General features: G+C 43.2%; 1 long non-coding RNA gene across 1 annotated transcript; it reads right to left on the reverse strand.

The window, feature by feature from the left end:
* Window positions 1-874: 874 nt before the first annotated feature.
* LOC142856927 (uncharacterized) lies at window positions 875-2472 on the reverse strand. Its single transcript, XR_012911749.1, has 3 exons — window positions 2168-2472; window positions 1477-1559; window positions 875-917 (listed from the first exon to the last, which is right to left on the reverse strand). It is a non-coding gene; the product is annotated as an uncharacterized LOC142856927 (long non-coding RNA).
* Window positions 2473-7661: the final 5189 nt, after the last annotated feature.

Consider the following 7661-nt stretch of genomic DNA (forward strand, 5'->3'; position numbering starts at 1 on the left):
GGCTGGACAAACTGTCCCCTTTTCCACAGGAAGGGAAGTGAATGCTCGTATTCTCTCAGTCTGGTTCAGTCATCCCAGGGATATGGGTTCGATTGTACCATTTTAGCTAATTACAAGACTCTAAGGATGTACAGTAATTATTTTCTCAGAGACAACATGAGCTGACCTAAAGCCTTGGGCCAATCTTTGTTTTGGTTTATTTTTTTCTTTTTTCTTCGGGTTAAAGAAAAACCTTCTTATTAGCAGGCCTTGGCCCACACCTGCAGGGACCGCCAGTCTTTATTATGCCTGGAGTTACTGAAGGCAGGCTCTTTTATACTTTGCCTGGAAGCCTGGAAGTGCAAACAAAAGGCCTTAGTGACTTTAGCAGTTCCCTGGAGAATGTTACTGTTATTAAATTCCCTTGATTTAGATTTGAGGCATGCCCATCCGTCCATCTTTATTCACGAGGAAATTGGGATTAGAACTTTTGCTTCTTTGAAACCGGCATTTTACCTCACTCTCCACCCCAGTTCTGAATACAGGAGAAATTAGGATTCCTGGAAATGGGTTTTAGGGAGAAAAAATACCTATTGACTTTGTGAAATATCCCAAAATTTTCTTGAAAGAAATGACAGCTGTTGGCCAGGTCAGAAATTAATTTTCCAGGTGGGACAAACAATGTGGGAATGGTTATAGGTAGGAGAAAACATGAGCATTTGGTCCACTCCCAGGCTTGTATTCTGGGATGGCAGCCTTGAGAATTCAGGTGTGTGCCATTAAGGCCACGTGGGTGTGGGAAGTTGGCATCTGTAGGCAGGGTGATCAGCGTCCTTGCTGGCTAGGGCTGTTCCAACTTAACATTAACAGTCCCAGGTCCCAGAAAACTCAGATGCTGCAGTCAAATGCAAACAGGAATTCCTGGGAAGAGTGGACACCTGCAAAGGGTCATTGATTTATTAGAACTGCGTTGGTGGGGAGGGTGGGGATGTTGCGGGTCTAGAGGTTAATTCCCTGGTTTTAGCCTCCTGGATAATGACTCCTTGACTACTTCTGTGCTGGAGCTAATATCCTGTGGCTAATACCTAAAACCCTTCGAGTCTATGAATTTTAACAGCCCTCTAGCTTCTACCAACTCACGAGACAAGCATGTTGTCGTGTGGCATCTGAGGTCTAGAGGGGAGATTCCTCCATCTTGCAATAACCGGCTCTGTGGTGTTTCCATGTGCTTGAAAATTGCCTTGATTTACAAATTTCTTTGTTCCATTACCACAAAAATAAAAACAAAACAACAAAAAAAAACAAAGACAAAACAACAACAACAACAAAAACAGTCCATGAAACTGCTTCCAAGTTGGAACATGGAACCTGAGGTAATGTAGCTCTGTGTTTCCTGGGTCATGGTCACTCAAATTTTGTTCCAGAATAAACTATCACATTCTTGTTGAGAAGAACTCTCTTTCTTTTGTATCAGCACATGCCAGGGCAGCTACTTACCCTCTGCTACACAAGCAGCTGTTAAATATTTTAGATATCTTTCCTGCATGAATATGGTAAGGTCCTGGGTTGCAGCCATGGCTCTGAGGGAAAAGGGGTTACCATGAAACATCAAGGATCTGAATTCAGATACCTAGAGCCCCTGTCTGAAATCCCAGCATCCCTATGTCAAGATGGAGGGGAGTGGCAAAGACAAGGCTATCTGCTGTTCACAGGCTAGCTGGACTTAAACAGCGCCCTGTCACAAGTGAGGTAAAGGTGGGACCCACACCTGAGGTTGCCCTGTGACCTCCACGCATGTGCTGTGGCATATGGGTGTCTGCATTCAGAGGCACTTATCTGATACACATATGCACACCACACACTCATGCATGCACGTACTAGGAATAAATACATAAACCAGGGCACTGACATGTAATGTGTCGTGCACACCTCTAATGCCTGCTCTGAATCTTTGCTTTAGAAGCTGGAATCTTCAACAGTTCTCTTACTCTTTTGGCTCCTAGGTAGGAGTTCTAATTTGTTCCTTCATTCTCATGCATTGTTTTAAGATAACCTCCCCTCCCCTCGGCAGCCTAAGGTACTTTTCAATACATGTAGTTTCCGAGGCGTCTTGAACTCCCCTTCCCTGCTGGCGGATGAATTCCCCTCAAGGATCTTTGAAGAATCCTCTTCAGACTTTTCTGCTTACAGGAAATTCCATTTTAGTCCCAGAAGGTGACTGGCTGCATGAAAAGAACTGGAGTCCTGGAAAACACTTTGAGAAACCACAGCGCCGATTTTAGTTCTTTTCAGTCCCCGAATTACGTACTCACTGTAGACGAATCTGCAAGAATAGCAGATCCTCCAGCTGATGCCCGTGGCAGGCAGGCAGAAGTGTTCTTCCTATCTGCTGCCTTCAGAGCCAAACAGCTGTGCTCCGCCTCTGTTCCTCAGACACCTGCCAGCGCTCCTCGCCTGCTGGAGCGCTTCCCCGCAGCACAGCCGCGCCCAGCAGTTGAGAATGTCCCTAGCCAGACCAAGTAGGGTGATGCACACCACAGAAAATTTTGTCACAACGCCTTCCCACACACGTGAAAGGGATAGGCCTTTGTAAATGTTTTACAAAGGATAATTTCCTTATTGAATTTGAGGCCCGTGATATTTCGGCTCAGTAGTTAAGAAATGTTGATGGTGTCTAAGTCATGGTGATTCCAGTTCTGACTTTTTCTACTTTGGAATGGTGCATAAGACATACATGTTTTGTATAAACAGCTCTGATTTTCAATGTTGATCCTGTCTTGGGCTAACAGTACCCTATCAGAGTCTCTTCCTGTCAGTTACACAGTGAAGCTGCCAAGCTGTGGGACCCTGCTGGCTAGATGCACAGAATACATGGTCAAGTTACAATAGTTTCACATTGTAATGGGATTTTTGTGGTGTAATCCCATTCCAGGCACTGCATTCCGCATTTGAAATAGTTTCCTTTGCTATAGGCCAAAGCAAACATCTATAGCTCTCACCACCACCACCACCACCATCAACATTGCTGGTTTTGTTTTGGTCAGATCAGCTTTGGAAATAGGAAGATGTGCAACTACTCAACCTGAGTTTGTGTCCAGAGGAATGAGTTTCATAGTCCACCCTCGTCCCCACAGTCACACTTTCTCGTGTTACAGCCTTTGTTGAATCCTTATCAATGGAAGTAACTACGGAAAGTTAGCTCTGCTGTGGCCTTAGGTGTCTGTTAGCCCTCTCACGTGCAAGATACTAGAGACGGCCTGCTTCCTCTGCTGTCTGTTGGTGACAGCTTCAGAGCACCTTGGGAAGAATATTTGGCAGAAGCCAATTCATATTATCCATAGTTCAAATTATATTCTTATCCTTTCAATCCTATGAGGAAGGAACATGAAAAATAAATGTCTTTCTTCCATAAACTGCATGTCTTTAGAATTTCAAGGGGGGTGGGATGATGCTGTGTTTGTAATTTCTCCAGGCTATTTTCCTTCTCTTCATTTCCACTGTGGTTGCTGCCCCTCTGCCCTTTCCTGTCCCTCCTGAAAGGCAGGGTTGGTTTAATATCAATTCCACCATCTTGTCATTTAGCAAGTTTCAGGTGTCTAAGAAATGCTCAAGCATTGATCTGTAAATGACTGCAAGAAGGGCAGAGAAGGGATCTGTCTACTCAAGGTTCTAAGTCAGAGAGGGACAGTTTCTGTGTGTCCTTCAGCAATCCCTGTGCCCAGTGATAAGACCTGAAATCAGCCTTGGCAAGGCTGAATGGAAAGCCTGAGTCAGATCAACAAGTCCAGACAAACCGGCCATGTCGCCATGACTTATCAAGAAGGCACCTGGCAAATCAAGCATGGGTGGGGCGGAGGAAAACGAGAAGCAAATGCCCTGTCCAATCTGGGAGAGAGACAGAAAGAATTTTGAAGAAAAGCAGTGTTGGCATTTCTCTGAGGGAACTTTACTAATGTGCTTGTGGGAAGCCACTACTGTAGAAAACTATATATGAACAAAGAAAATTGAGAAATATTAAATGTACAGATTTGTTTATGTTCTATGTGCTCTAAGCTATATTCCTAGTCCCAGAATTCTTAGCAAAGATTGTCCTGGGTGTGGAATCATGTGGCACTTTGCTTTACTACTGTCTGTTTCTAGTCACTTCTCTCACCCTTTAAAACAGGGTAGAGGCTCATATCTCACGTTATAGCACAGGCTGGCTTTGAACATTCATGCAGCCCATGCTGGTCCTCACTCCCTCAGGATTCTGCTGGCATCCATCTCCCACATTCTAGAATTATAGGTGTAAGCCTCCATCCATGTCAGGCTTAAATTAGTAAAAATCCCATACAAACTACAGACTTACCTATTTTTCTTTTTTGTTTGCAAACTTCTAAAACAATTAAAATCATTTACATATTTTATTTAAGCCAACACTGGAGCACCTACTATAAATATAAACTCAATAATTTGTGTGGAGATGCTTGCAAAATTTTTTTTCTTGTCTAAAAGAAGTAAAATTACTATGCTATAAAAATGTAAAGAAGGCATGAGATGGTTTTGTAATGGCTTCCAGTGTCAGGTAACACTGTGCAAAGGTTGGGGTCATGAGACACAGTCCATAAGATGCAAACATAGGTGATCCCTCCTCTTGGACTAGAATATTATATTGCAACTAAAAATGATGAGTATGAACTTTAATCAATATAAAAAGACATAAAAAATGTTAGTAAGTGGTGGGACAATTACAAAACGGTTTGTCATGACATGGTGGGGAAAACAACCTGAACACCAGAGAACATGAGAGCACATGGTTCTTCAGGATGGAAAAATAATTTTGTGTGTATCAGCACATTCCCTTGGGTGAGGAAAGGCGATGCTCACATATAAAGCTTCCAGTGGCTGGCAAGACAGTTTCAGGGGGTAGAGAGCCGTAGAAAGCTCCATGACAAAGGAAGAAATCCGGTTTTACTTGTATAGCAGACATTTAAGAAAGCTTACAAAACTGCATTCCATTTTGCATCGGCTCCTCTACTTGCTAACATTTTTATATCTTTTGGCATCCAAGCCTGCACACATGTAGTGTGTGCGCCACTTGTTCACTCCCGGCTGCCCAGACCATGAAATAACCACTCAGAAACTATATTATTTAAATCACTGCTTGGCCAATCACTTAAGCGTATTGCTAGCTAGCTCTTATATCTTTGGTTAACCCATTTCTATTATTTTATATTTTATCACATGGGTCATGGCCTACCGGGAAGTTTCCAGCTGGCTGCTTGCATCTTTTTCCTCTGGTGGGGCTACATGGCTTCTCATCGACTCCACCTTCTTTCTCCCAGCATTCAGTTTAGTTTTCCTACCTAGTTCTGTTTTGCTAAGCCATTGACCAAAATCAGCTTCCTTATTCATTAACCAATAAAAGCAACACATAGACAGAAGGACTTCCCCCATACCACACACATATCCTTCTTCATTGCAACATAGTCTTCTATTATATGAAAGTTTCATAATTTGTTTAAAAACTTTTGGTGAATATTTAAACTAGTTCAAATATTTAGATTTTATAAGCACTATAACTCAAACATCATGTGTGTATATGTGTGTGTGTGTGTGTGTGTGTGTGTGTGTGTGTGTGTATGTGCATCACTTGGGACTAAATCTAGGACTTGGTGCACACTGGGCAAGCATTCTACCATTGAGCTACAGCCTCAGCTGAGATGAATCATTTTAAGCATTTTTCTTATCTAGTTATTTCATTTGGGCCACTTTTTGGAAATACCCTTTCTAGCTCCTTTCTAAGGCCTTAGTCTTCCTCTTATGTGTTGGTAAATTTCCTCCCCTACTCCAAGATTTTACCAATGTTCACTCTTATTAATATTAATGTTCAGTGTTATCATTTTGCCCATGTATGTTTAGCCCAATGCTCTGTGTTAGTCGTTGTTCTCTTAGCAAAACGACTGCCCAAGACAATCAACTTCTGTGAAGAGGAGGGTCCGTTTGGCTCACAGTCTTGGAAGTTACCAGCTGTGATTGAGTTCACTGCCTTTGCCTCCTGGTGAAACAGCAGCGCATTATAGTGGGAGCACCCTGTGGAGGAGACCCCCATGCCTCATGGTCAGGGAGCCAAAGAAGGGAGGAGCTAGATTTCCACAATCCTCTTTGAGGGTTTACTGCCAGCAACCTGAAGAGGACTTATTTAGCCCTGCCTTCTCAAGAGTCTGACATCTCCTAACTGCCACTCTGTGGAACAAATGTTTGGTGCACGGACCTGTGGGTACATTCCAGATCCAAATTCTAGCACCTATCTTAACTTTATTTTAGGCTACAACATGGGCTAGGGGATTAGACTCAATTTTTAATCTCTTTCTGACTCCCTTACTTGTACTGGGTACAAGGTTTAGGTATGGCACATATCCCATTCAGTTGCCCTGGGCACAGGACCACACTGCTTTAATCTTTGTAGCTTCCAGTGGATTTAATACACAGCAGGGATGTCTCCCTTAGTCTACACAATGTCGGGTGGTTTTCTATATTTCCTGTAGGGATTATCTGTACCATTTAGGTTTTTGTAAGTGTGTTTGTATTAGCAACCTTCTTGTAGCAAGCTTTCGTGGACTGCCAGACCCCCAAATCATGACACAGAGAATTATTATTAATTATTCATGCTAGGCCTTGGCTTAGGCTTTCTTCTAGCTAGCTCTTTTTTTTAAAAAAAAATTAAATTAACCCATTTATGTTAATCTGTGTGCTGCTCTGAGTCTCATTTACCTCATCTACGCTCTGTCCATTCTGCTTTTCTGCTTCCTCACTGTCTGTCTGTCTGTCTGTCTGTCTGGCCTCTGTCAGCCTGGCCCCTGGTGGGCTAGCCCTGCTTATCCCTCCTTTGCCTAGTTATTGGACATTCAGTTTTTTGTTAGACCAACCAGGTGCCTTAGGCAAATAGGTCAAACAGCAACCCATCTTGTTTAACCACACTTATTCTGCAACACAAACAAACGCAACACGTCTTTACCTAGTTAAGCAAGTATTCTATTCCACAACACTTTCTGACATGGAGGGTGTGGCCAGGCAGGTCCACTCTTACAGAAGTGGTACCAGAAGACAGATATGTGTATGTGCAGAAGTAGGTGATGGGGAGGACTGGTGGGTTAGGAAATGAAAACATGCATTACATTGACAGTAAAACAGAATGACTCCAAATGATTGTGGCATTGAAGACATAATATTATACATGCTATGCATTTTTAAAAAATTAAACATAGTGTGTGTGTTTGTGTGTGCATGTGTGCATGCGCACGTGCTGATGCACACCACAGAATGTATGTGGGTATAAGGGACAACTTGTGACAGTTGGTTTTCTCCTTCCACCATATGAGTCTTAGGAATGACTTCAGGTCATCAGGTGTGGTGGATTGACTAAAAATGCCCCCCCCCCATAAATCTCTAGGGAGTCTTACTGTTAGGATATATGGCCTTGTTGGAGTAGGTGTGGCTTGTTGGAGGAAGTACATACCTAGGTGGTGGGCTTTGAGGTCTCAGATGCTCAAGCCACGCCCAGAGTGGCAATCTCTTCTTGATGCCTGCTGATCCCGATGTAGAACTCTCAGATCCTTTCCCAGCACCATGTCTGACTACATGCCAGCATGCTTCCCGTCAAGATGATGATGGGCTGAACCTCTGAAACGGTAAACCTGCCC

This window comes from Microtus pennsylvanicus, chromosome 9 (genome assembly GCF_037038515.1).
Source record: "Microtus pennsylvanicus isolate mMicPen1 chromosome 9, mMicPen1.hap1, whole genome shotgun sequence".
NCBI classification, from domain to species: Eukaryota; Metazoa; Chordata; class Mammalia; order Rodentia; family Cricetidae; genus Microtus; species Microtus pennsylvanicus.